General features: G+C 33.6%; 1 pseudogene; it reads left to right on the plus strand.

Moving 5' to 3' along the window:
* The first annotated feature begins 9,760 nt into the window (after nt 1–9,760).
* LOC145256664 (5S ribosomal RNA) lies at nt 9,761–9,878 on the plus strand (annotated as a pseudogene).
* The last annotated feature ends 353 nt before the right edge of the window (nt 9,879–10,231 follow it).

Below are 10,231 nucleotides of genomic sequence, written 5' to 3' on the forward strand. Positions count from 1 at the left end.
AATTTTTTTTTTTTAATTCAATTCATAAAATTATATAATTAATTCTTAATACTGCAATATTTAAAGTTGTAAATTTATTATATTTTTTACTAGAATATTTTGTCCTTTTCTTTTCCAGTTTTAACAACTAGTCCTTTACTTTTCCACGTTTAAGCTTAACCATATTGTTTGCATTTTTCTATTGTAATAAGTAATGGTTCTTACATTATATTTATTTCTATACTAAGTTTGCTTAGGAGATTGTCACCCAATATTACATGGCTCTTAAGTCATCTGTTGAGTCACTGTTCTTTTCTCTGTATAATTTTTACTTAGTCCCATAAGGATAGATGGTTTTCTTTCATATGTGGTCAAATTCCCGAGTTTCGACAAGATTCACCTGAAGAAAAAAGTAATGGTTCTTATATTGTATTTAATTCTTTTTTTTTTTCTTTTTTTTTTTTTATTACATTTTCACCCCAAACAAGGCACATTGCCACTTTGGTGTAGGGGGCTACTATCAGGGGAAACATCTACTGGGGTACTATGTAGGGATTAGGGCAGCGAGATGTTGGTTCACGTTGCACTTGAACTTATGCATGTCAGTACAGTTGGGGAAGCAGTGACCTGGAATGGAATTCCAAAGTCTAGCAGTTCTGGGGAAGAAACTACTGGAGTAGAAAGATCTTTACATCTAGGGATCTCTACAGTGTGGGGGTGAGATTTTGCAGCTTGTCGGGTTTGTCGAGGGTGTTCACGTCGTGGGGGCACAAGTGCTTGCAGTTCTTCAGAGCATTCACCACTACAATACTTGTAGAACAAGCGGAGGGATGCAACGTTTCGACGATGGGACAGAGGCTGAAGTTTAGATGCCAGTTTAGGGCCTATCAGATTTGCGACTCTCTTTTGAACCCTGTCAAGGAGTACTAGGTTTGCTTGTTTTTCACCCAATATATACATGGCTCCTTTGGAGAAGAAGGTTGGATGTGACATTGGACAAAACATTGTGAAAATAACACTCAAGATAAGAACAGTAGTCCGAATAATCCAAATAATGAAATAATGTTTGGAAATCTATCCACATACACATTGTACGCATTTTAGGTAAAATATGTGCTACAAGGAATGCTTTTATTTTTCTAATTTTGGAAAACAAATATTTTTTTATTTGCTTTTTTGTTTGTAGTTTGGTGAATGTTACGTTCAATTGTTAATGTTCAGTTTTTATTTTAATAAAAAAAAAAAAAAATCCTTTGAAAATGTTTTTATGTCTTTGCTTGAATTATTGACACTCGTCCAAAATTCCCCCTACAAAAAGAAAAATTTTTTTTTTATTTTAAATTGTGGCTCATTTGAAAGAAAAATATATATTGAAGCTTATTTAATAAAAAAAAAACATATCCAGGTTTATTTTTTAAAAATGTTGGAGCTTATTTAAAAAAAAGAATATTGGAGTTTATTTTTAAAAAAGTATCTGGGCTTATTTAAAAACAATATTAGGGGTTATTTTAAAAAACATTGGAGCTTATTTAAAAAAAAAAATATTGGAGCTTATTTAAAAAAAATATTGGAGCTTATTTTTTAAAAAAATCATATCCGGGCTTATTTAAATAAAAATATAGGAGTTTATTTTTTAAAAAAATCAAAACAACTAGGCTTATTTTTTTTTAAATATTCGAGCTTATTTTTTTTTTTTAAATCATATCTGGGCTTATTTAAATAAAAATATAGGAGCTTATTAAAAAAAAAAAATTGGAGCTTATTTAAAAGAATAAAAAAACAAAAACATCCAGGCTTATTTAAAAAAAAATATTCGAGCTTATTTTTAAAACAAAATTTTGGAGCTTATTTAAAAAAAAGATATTCAAGCTTATTTAAAGAAAAAATATTGGAGCTTATTTAAAAAAAATATTCGAGCTTATTTTAAAAAAAATATTCGAGCTTATTTAAAAAAAAATATTCAAGCTTATTTAAAGAAAAAATATTGGAGCTTATTTAAAAAAAAAAATATTCAAGCTTATTTTAAAAAAATACTGGAGCTCATTGGAAAAAATATTGATGCTTGTTTAAAAAAAAACTATTGGAGCTTATTTAAAAAAAAAAAATACAGAAAAATCTTTATGGTGTACGTACTCATCATGAAACGAAGATATCATATTCCAAAAATCATGTAAATTGATCAACCAGTTTTTTTTGTTTTTTTTTTTATCAAGAAAATCAAATTTTATGATTAAGCAAGACAGTAATATTTGGTTCGCCATATCTTTGATCCAGCATATATAAGAGGAAGATAACTCAATTCGAAGTAACAAGATCAAATTAAGCCTTATTATAATAAATGCATTTAGTATTAGAATTGCTAAAAGTTGTAAATTTTTATTTTGTTGCTTGTTGAATACATACATCATAAAGATTTTCCTGTATTTTGTTTTAATAAGTGTGATCGTAAATAAGCAACAACAGGTGTGATATATATAACAAAAAGTCATGTAAGTAGTTTGATTTTTATAAAGAAAATGATTTTTAAACAAATTGGAGTTTTTCCAATGCCCTCTCTTCCCATGTTAAAAATGGCTTTCTAAAAATCACTAAAGTTTGAATTATTTGGAGTTATCTTCCTTGTTCAAGATGGCATCACAAGATACTTTAGCCATAAATTTTGATTTCCTTATCTCTATATAAATAAAATGAACTCATTTTTTCCCCGTCTGATTTTGACATTAATAGGATTAAAAATCAAGATATTTCATGCAAATATAATATGCACAAACGGCAGAACAATATCTGAGGTGTGTTATAGGCTTATTATTTCTCAAATTCCTCGATAATCTTAGATTTCTATACTTTTTCTGCTGAGAAATCACGGCCAAAATCGGTTAAGATCAATGGAAGTGGTAAAATATTTTCTCTCTAATAAATTCCTCCTCCCCCTGCCACCACTTAACACCGTTTGGGGATCGTTCACAAGGAACAGTTGAGAAGAGAACACCGGTTTGGCTTCGTAGTTCTTTCATGTGAAGTTATTTAAAATCACTAAACTAAGCTGCAGTGCTCTGTGGCGTAGTGGTTAGCGTGCTGGACAATTCACATTATATTTTCACGTTCGCGCCGACCTACCGTAGTCGTTTTTTTTTTGTTTTTTTTCCTAAACAACTGGAATGGACTTTTCTTGGTGACCGAACTGTTAACGTTGCAAATGTTTTTTTGTTTTTTTTCACACTTTATTTTCCTACTTTTACTCATGACTCCGGGTTTGATCCTTCCTACTTACCTACCATAACATTTTTTAAAACTCCCCCCCGTCCCGGAAACAAACACTCGGGCAACGCCGGGTACCCCCGCTAGTTTAAAAATAAAACTATGTGATTTTTAATGCAGTATATTTTTTTCCATGACAGTATTGTACAACCAGATTTTTCTTCGTTTTGGTCTTTTCAGGGGTGGGGAGGTCTGAACAAGCATCATATTATTGATGATAAAATTAATAATATCTGCCAATATCTCTTCAAATAACTTGTTTTGTTTTTTTTTATAAGTAGAATTTCTTTTAAAGAACTTCTACAAAACACGATGCCACAAGATTGCTTCCCTGAGTGCTACAACATGTACAACATGATACTCTTCAAATATAATGTTAATTTTATCATGAACATTAAGCATAGTGCTCTTAACCTTGACTAATCAGTAAAATCTTTTTAATCTGTTATGCACACACACATACATGCACGCACACACTAGCCGGCCGCCCGGTCATAAAATATGCTTAAATGTATTTAAATTTATGCAGATTTCATATTTATTATTATAGAGCCAATTCTCTATTGATTATTATATTGTACCCAAAGGATGGAATACTGTTGCCACATCTGGGCAGGAGCTGCTAGAAAGGACTTGTCCTGCCTTGATAGAGTTCAAAATAGACTTCGTAGCCTCGTAGGAGATGTCCTTTTCTCCTCCTTGCAACCTCTATCTCACAGAAGAGATGTTGCGAGTTTGTCTCTGATGTATCGTTATTTTCATGGAAAGTGTTCAACTGAGCTTCAATCTATGGTCCCCCCTCGCCAAATTTTCACAAGAAACACTCGTCTAGCTGTAAACACTATCAATAATTTCCCCCACTCTTTATCTTTGCCTAAGCCTAAACATAGATTCCATGAACAAAGCTTCTTTCTTAGAACTGCACGCCTGTGGAACTGTCTTCCGTTCTGACTACAATATGGTTGTGTTCAAGTCTAAAGTAAATAAGTTCTTGATGAGCCGTTCCATATAAGTTATCAAATTTACCAAATTTTCATTACTAATGATTACTATATTGACCAATTTCTACTGTACACTCTTTAACCCTTATCCTTGAGTGGCCTCTGGGCCTTGATAATGTGGTGACGCCTATGTAAAAAAAAAAAAAAAAAATACAGTTCACCAAACGAGACAATAACGTACGAGGGACAGTCAAAGCATCGAACAACATCTTTGTCTGCTTGGAACTAGACAAGTCACAAACCTTATTTTATCGTCTCCCTCTCTTCTGGTGACTGGCACCTGAAACGAAAGCATCTTCTTCTGAATGGAATGACTGAAACGTTGGGTTATAGTTTATAGATCTTTATTTCCATAACGTTCTGCATCTCAGAGTTTGCACTCTTCTCTACAGTTCTTACATTCTTTTACTCGTTTTACTGAATAACTACAGTGCCATCTTTCAATTCCATTTGTGCGTTCTCGAGCTGTGTATTTAACTTCTTTATTTATGAGGCCGTGACTGTTTCGTTTCTAAATGTCTGTCTTATCTTTGGAAACGTGTGTGTCAGAATAACACACGAACGTGACGACATACCTGTCTTCTCCTGTTCCTCCTGGAGAATTTGTCGATCATCTTGAGGGAGCTGGTTCTGTTACAATCAAAGATGCATGCAAGACAGGAACTCAAGACGAAGGGTTGTTTTATATATTTTTTATTCACTCGCCAGGCATTTCGTCACAGCAGAAACCGAAGTGAATGGTGATCTTTGGTTTGTGGTTCCATTTGGAAACTGTTATGGGGAGACTTGTTTTAACATGTCCCAGAATGAACTCAACTAAAATTAACCAAGTTACTCAAAACCGAAACCCGACATGTCAACTTTGTCATTTCGCTTGAGATATAGATATATATATATAGCTGAATAATGCTTTCTAGCCGGCGATTACATAATAATAATAGCCGTTTGTTTCTGCATAATGAAACAGCTTTGTAAAAAATGTACCGAAATTATAACATGCTGGGAGAGCCGTTTTGCATGAAAAATAAATATTTGGATCTTGGAATGTAACTACAGTTTTTTTGTATCATTCATTTAAATATTTATCTATATATATATATATATATATCTATAAGTAAAGATATGAAAATTTACTTAAAAGTACATCATTTGAAATCAAAATTAAAAATTTCACAAGAATTTTCTTCTCAGCCTAATATATATATATATATATATATATATATAAACACAGGGTGACCCCCCCCCAAAAAAAACGGGCTCCAACTCTAATTAGGCCCCGTTTCTTAGTGTTTTGTCCAAATGAAATGAAACTGGTCATAACTAGTTTATTATATTCAAAACATCACATCAAAACACTAGGGTCTTTGGCACTTTTTTCTCTGTTGACTAAAATGCTCAGAAAAACAATTTAATGTCCTCTGTTTTTTTTTGGGTCGCCCTGTGTATGTATATGTATATATATATATAGTGGGCACCCAGCATGACTCGATCGTAAAATACACTTAAATATATTTTAATTTATCCAAATTTCATTTCCAACACTTTATTGATTATTATATTGTCAATATAGAAGTGATTTCAAAAGTAAAAAAAAAAACATGACTTGGGTGTCATCAGCTAAAATCGAAACCAAAGCACACAGTTCTCCAGCCTTATTTGTTATCATCTGAGCTCCCAACATATGGATATCAACTCTAAAAATAAACAGACATTAATGTATAAATGTATATTTATTTGTGCATGCATAGAGAAGCATTTTTTGACTTATGTCTGCCAAGTTCCAATCTTTTTTTCAATTTTGATCCTTTAGCAGCTATTTTTACCGGCTAAAAATCAAAATTGTTCCATAGGTCCAAATCACCTACATATCGTTTAAGGTCTGTAGACCAAAAACTGATAGTGTAGTTTGTTAGAGACCATTCCTTACACAAACAGATAAGTTCATATATATATATATAAGTGGTTTTTGTTTTGATTTTTTAAACGATAGTAATGTTTATGTCTCCGCCTCGGAGAACTGGTGTTTTTCTTAGAAAGTTGCCCAATTTTATTTGGACGTATTATTTATTTATTATTTTTAAAAACAGTAATCTATATATATACATACCGAAACATGTAATTAAACAGATAAAATGGTAATAAAAAAATAAAATGTGTGTGTGTATATATATATATATATATATATATATATATATATACACTAGCAGTCCACCCGGTCAAAAAAATATGCTTAAATATGATATTTTAATTTATGTATATTTCATATTTATTATTATAGAGTCAATTCTCTAACAACTGCAGCAATATATAGTGATTTCAAAAGTATTGTAAAAAAAAACATGACTTGGGTGTCATCAGCTATGATAGAATCGAAATCAAAACAACTCTCCATCTGATTTAAATTCATACGCATACAAAACTAATATTGTTTAACATATAAATGTATATTTGCATGTATAGAAGAGCATTTAAAGTCGACTTATGCCTGCCGAGTTCCAATTTTTTTTTTGCTATTTTGACTTTAGCAGCTATTTTTAAAAGCTAAATATCAAATTAAATTTGTTCCACAGGTTCAAACCCCCATAAATCAAGTTTCAAGCTTGGTCTGTAGACCAAAAATTTACAGGAATTTGATAGAAACTGTTCATATATGTGTGTGTGTGTGTGTGATGCCTCTGTTCAGTCTCGAAAGACAAAGGATACCCCCTGTAGGGGCAGCTGCACGTGTAATTGTGAGGCAAGGGTTGCGCAATCTCCAACCACACCTCTCCTGAATCGGAATTGTTCGAGTCCAGTGGCAAGGATAAGTCCAGGAAAACTTGAAACAATGCCAAGATAAGCGGAGAGCACATACAGCACCTGGAAATCCCAAATGATCACCCATTTAGTACTGACTAGGTTCAACGTTGCTTAACTTTGGTGATCCAGTGGACACTGAGGTGTTAACATGATTATGCCATCTTCTATATATATATATAAAAGCGAAAACGTATGTATGTGTGTTCGCTTTTTCTGTATGTCTACAAAAGGCTTTTTTTCAGAGAAGCGGTCGGTCGGTTCACAACTTTTTAAAACTTTTTATATCACATATAAATCGTAGTATCTCACAGTTAACAACGAAGCTCCCCTGTCTATTTAATTTGCTCGATTTCGGGAAGATAAATATTCAACATTTGTCGCTCGCGGCATGTGGGTTAGTCTTTTTCCTATAACATCTTGGGAAAATACTATCCCGCAGTCAAACTTGACCTCATTAACTCATTAAAACGGGCACCTGCCAAATCCAAGTAATTAAATAAATTCAAATGTGTTTCCGTTAGCATCTCGCGGTGGGGCAATCGTTATCGTCGCACGTTTTTTTTTTTTTTTTTCACACTTTAATTTATAACTTTGCCTCAACGGTTCGGGTTCGATCCTCATACTTACTTTTTTTTTTTTTTTTTTAAATCCCCCAACCCCGGAGTTTTCACACACACCTACTCCAAACACCCAGGCAACGCCGGGTACCCATCGCTAGTTTATAATATAAATCTCATCTGTATGTTTAAATGTATGTTTGTGTGTCTTCCTAAAACTTTTGACAGAGGCGACAGATTTTCATGAGATCGGTATCATTTTGAAGCTCGACCCTTCGGACGACAAATATCGAAAAATTGGCTGAAAACATTAATTCCTTCATCCTCAACTGGGCAATTTTCTACATGGAGGGGTCGCTTTTTTCGCCAATATTTTTGAAAGTCATCCCCTCTTTTCAATTGAAAAGCTTTAATTTAAGCCTACGTCACTTCCGGTTTGGTGATGGACGCAACAGCAAACACATCAGGGTTTTTTTTTTTTTTTCACATTCTTTTCCTCCTTCGCTGTGCCAACTACCACTTTGTTTTTTTTGCTTAACATACACCTCCTAACACCCAGGCTAGTATATATATATTTCTATAAATAACTCTCAGTGTATGTAGGTATGATGTTTGTATGTTCTCTATCGAAAAATAAAAAGGTTAGAATCTCCATAAAATTTAAGAGTATTCTTATGTAAAATCTTCCAGGGAAGACAATGGAAGTGATTCTGACGATCTAAAGGAGTCATATGAACAGAACCCCTCCCTCCTTTTTAAACTTCGAATACTTATGAGTATTTACAATTTTAATTAAATTTAAATTATATTCACAAAATGGTAATGCAGAGTTTCTCAACATTTAATATTAGAGACGGGAAACGGGAGAAGAAAGGCAATGCAAATAAAGTAATGTGGTGTTTTTTATGGAAATCGCTCCAGACAAGGCATGAAGCCACTTAATGTAAGGAGCTAATAAAAAAAACATACTTTAAGGTCAAAAACTTGCCAATAGATTCTGACCCAGAAAATAGCAAAAAAAAATTTTTCTTTTTTCTTTAACACAGGAATTACCACTTATCAAGGCCTGGAAGCCACTCGAGGATAAGGGTTAATGGGTATATATTAGTCAATGTGATTTTCGTGAAGTAAGTAAACATAAGTAGTGGGAATTTTGTAAATTGGATTACTTAGGGGGACGGTTTATCAAGAACTTGTTTACGTTGGACTTGAAGACAGTCAGATTGTAGTCAGCTGGAAAGCAGGCAATCGGAAGAGAGTTTTCCACAGGCGTGCAGTTCTAAGAAATAAGCTTTGTTCATGGAATCTATGTTTAGGTTTAGGCACAGATAAAGAGTGTGAGAAATTATTGATAGTGGTTTTAGCCAGACAAGTGTTGGCCATTCCCTAATTGTCAGAAGCATCAGGACAAAATAAGGGAGGTGCGAGTTACGAGGCTGTTGAAAGCAAATCCAAATCCACTTTCTATATGTAGTGTTATGAACATAGTGAATAAAGGACATCCTCATTCAATCTCGAGCAACGTTGGGTCTTCTTGCTGGTTTGTAATGATAAAAGAGATAAATAGTTGAAGGTGTAAATTATTCAAATTATTTACATTCTTCGGACTACGGTTCTCATCTTAAATGACATTTTCTCCAACGTTTCGGTCGATATAATCTGCAACCTTCTTCAGGTGTATCTTGTCGAACTCAGAAATGTTTCTGTTGAACTCGGGAATTTTGAACAGAACCATTTACTCTCTTGTTCAACAAGATACATTTGCAAAAAAAAAAAAAAAAGTCAGAGGTTACATCAACTGAAACCTGAAAATAACACTCAAGATGAGAACAGTAGTCCAAAGATTCTGAATAATGCAAATAACCAATCCTCATCTCAAAAGTTCAGAAACGTAAATGAAGCAGTAATTGAAATTCATCATTTTCAGTTTTACATCATGGTATGCGTTTCATGGCTTTTAAAAAACGAGTTCCAAACTAACCTATCTCTGGCCAAGTCTTCATTTATGCCTCAAGTCCATCTTTATCACTTTCACCCATGTTTCCATGTTTTCTGTGTCGTTCCATCATTACCGCAACTCTTCTACATCTATTGACCAAAGAAGTCTCATCCATTCGTCTATCGTCATCAACGGTTTAACGTCCGTTTTACATCCTGGCATGTGTTGTATACAACATAATCACGTTTGACACACCGGTTCCTGTCAGATCACCAAAGTTAAGCAACGATGAGTCTGGCCAGTACCAGATGGGTGACCATTTGGGAATTCCAGGTGCTGTATATGCTCTCTGCTTATCTCGGCATTGTTTCCAGTCGTCCTGAACTTTTCCTTGACACTGGACTCAAACAGTGACGATTCAGGAGAGGTGTGGTTGGAGATTGCACAACCCTTGCCTCACAATTACATGCACAGCTGCCCCTACAGGGGGTGTCCTTTGTCTCTCGAGACTGAACGGAGGCATCGAATGTGTTAGACAGCTTTAAGAAATTGATTTCCAAAACTAATATTTTTTTTTTTCTTTCTTATTCACTCCAAACAAGGTACATTACCACATGGATGTAAGGCGTTACAATTTGAAATCATGTCTAAGGCATCTTTGTGAAGTTCGGCAGCAAGATGTCTGTTCGCATTACATT

This window comes from Euprymna scolopes, chromosome 32 (assembly GCF_053919585.1).
Source record: "Euprymna scolopes isolate OS-2025 chromosome 32, ASM5391958v1, whole genome shotgun sequence".
Taxonomy (NCBI): domain Eukaryota; kingdom Metazoa; phylum Mollusca; class Cephalopoda; order Sepiida; family Sepiolidae; genus Euprymna; species Euprymna scolopes.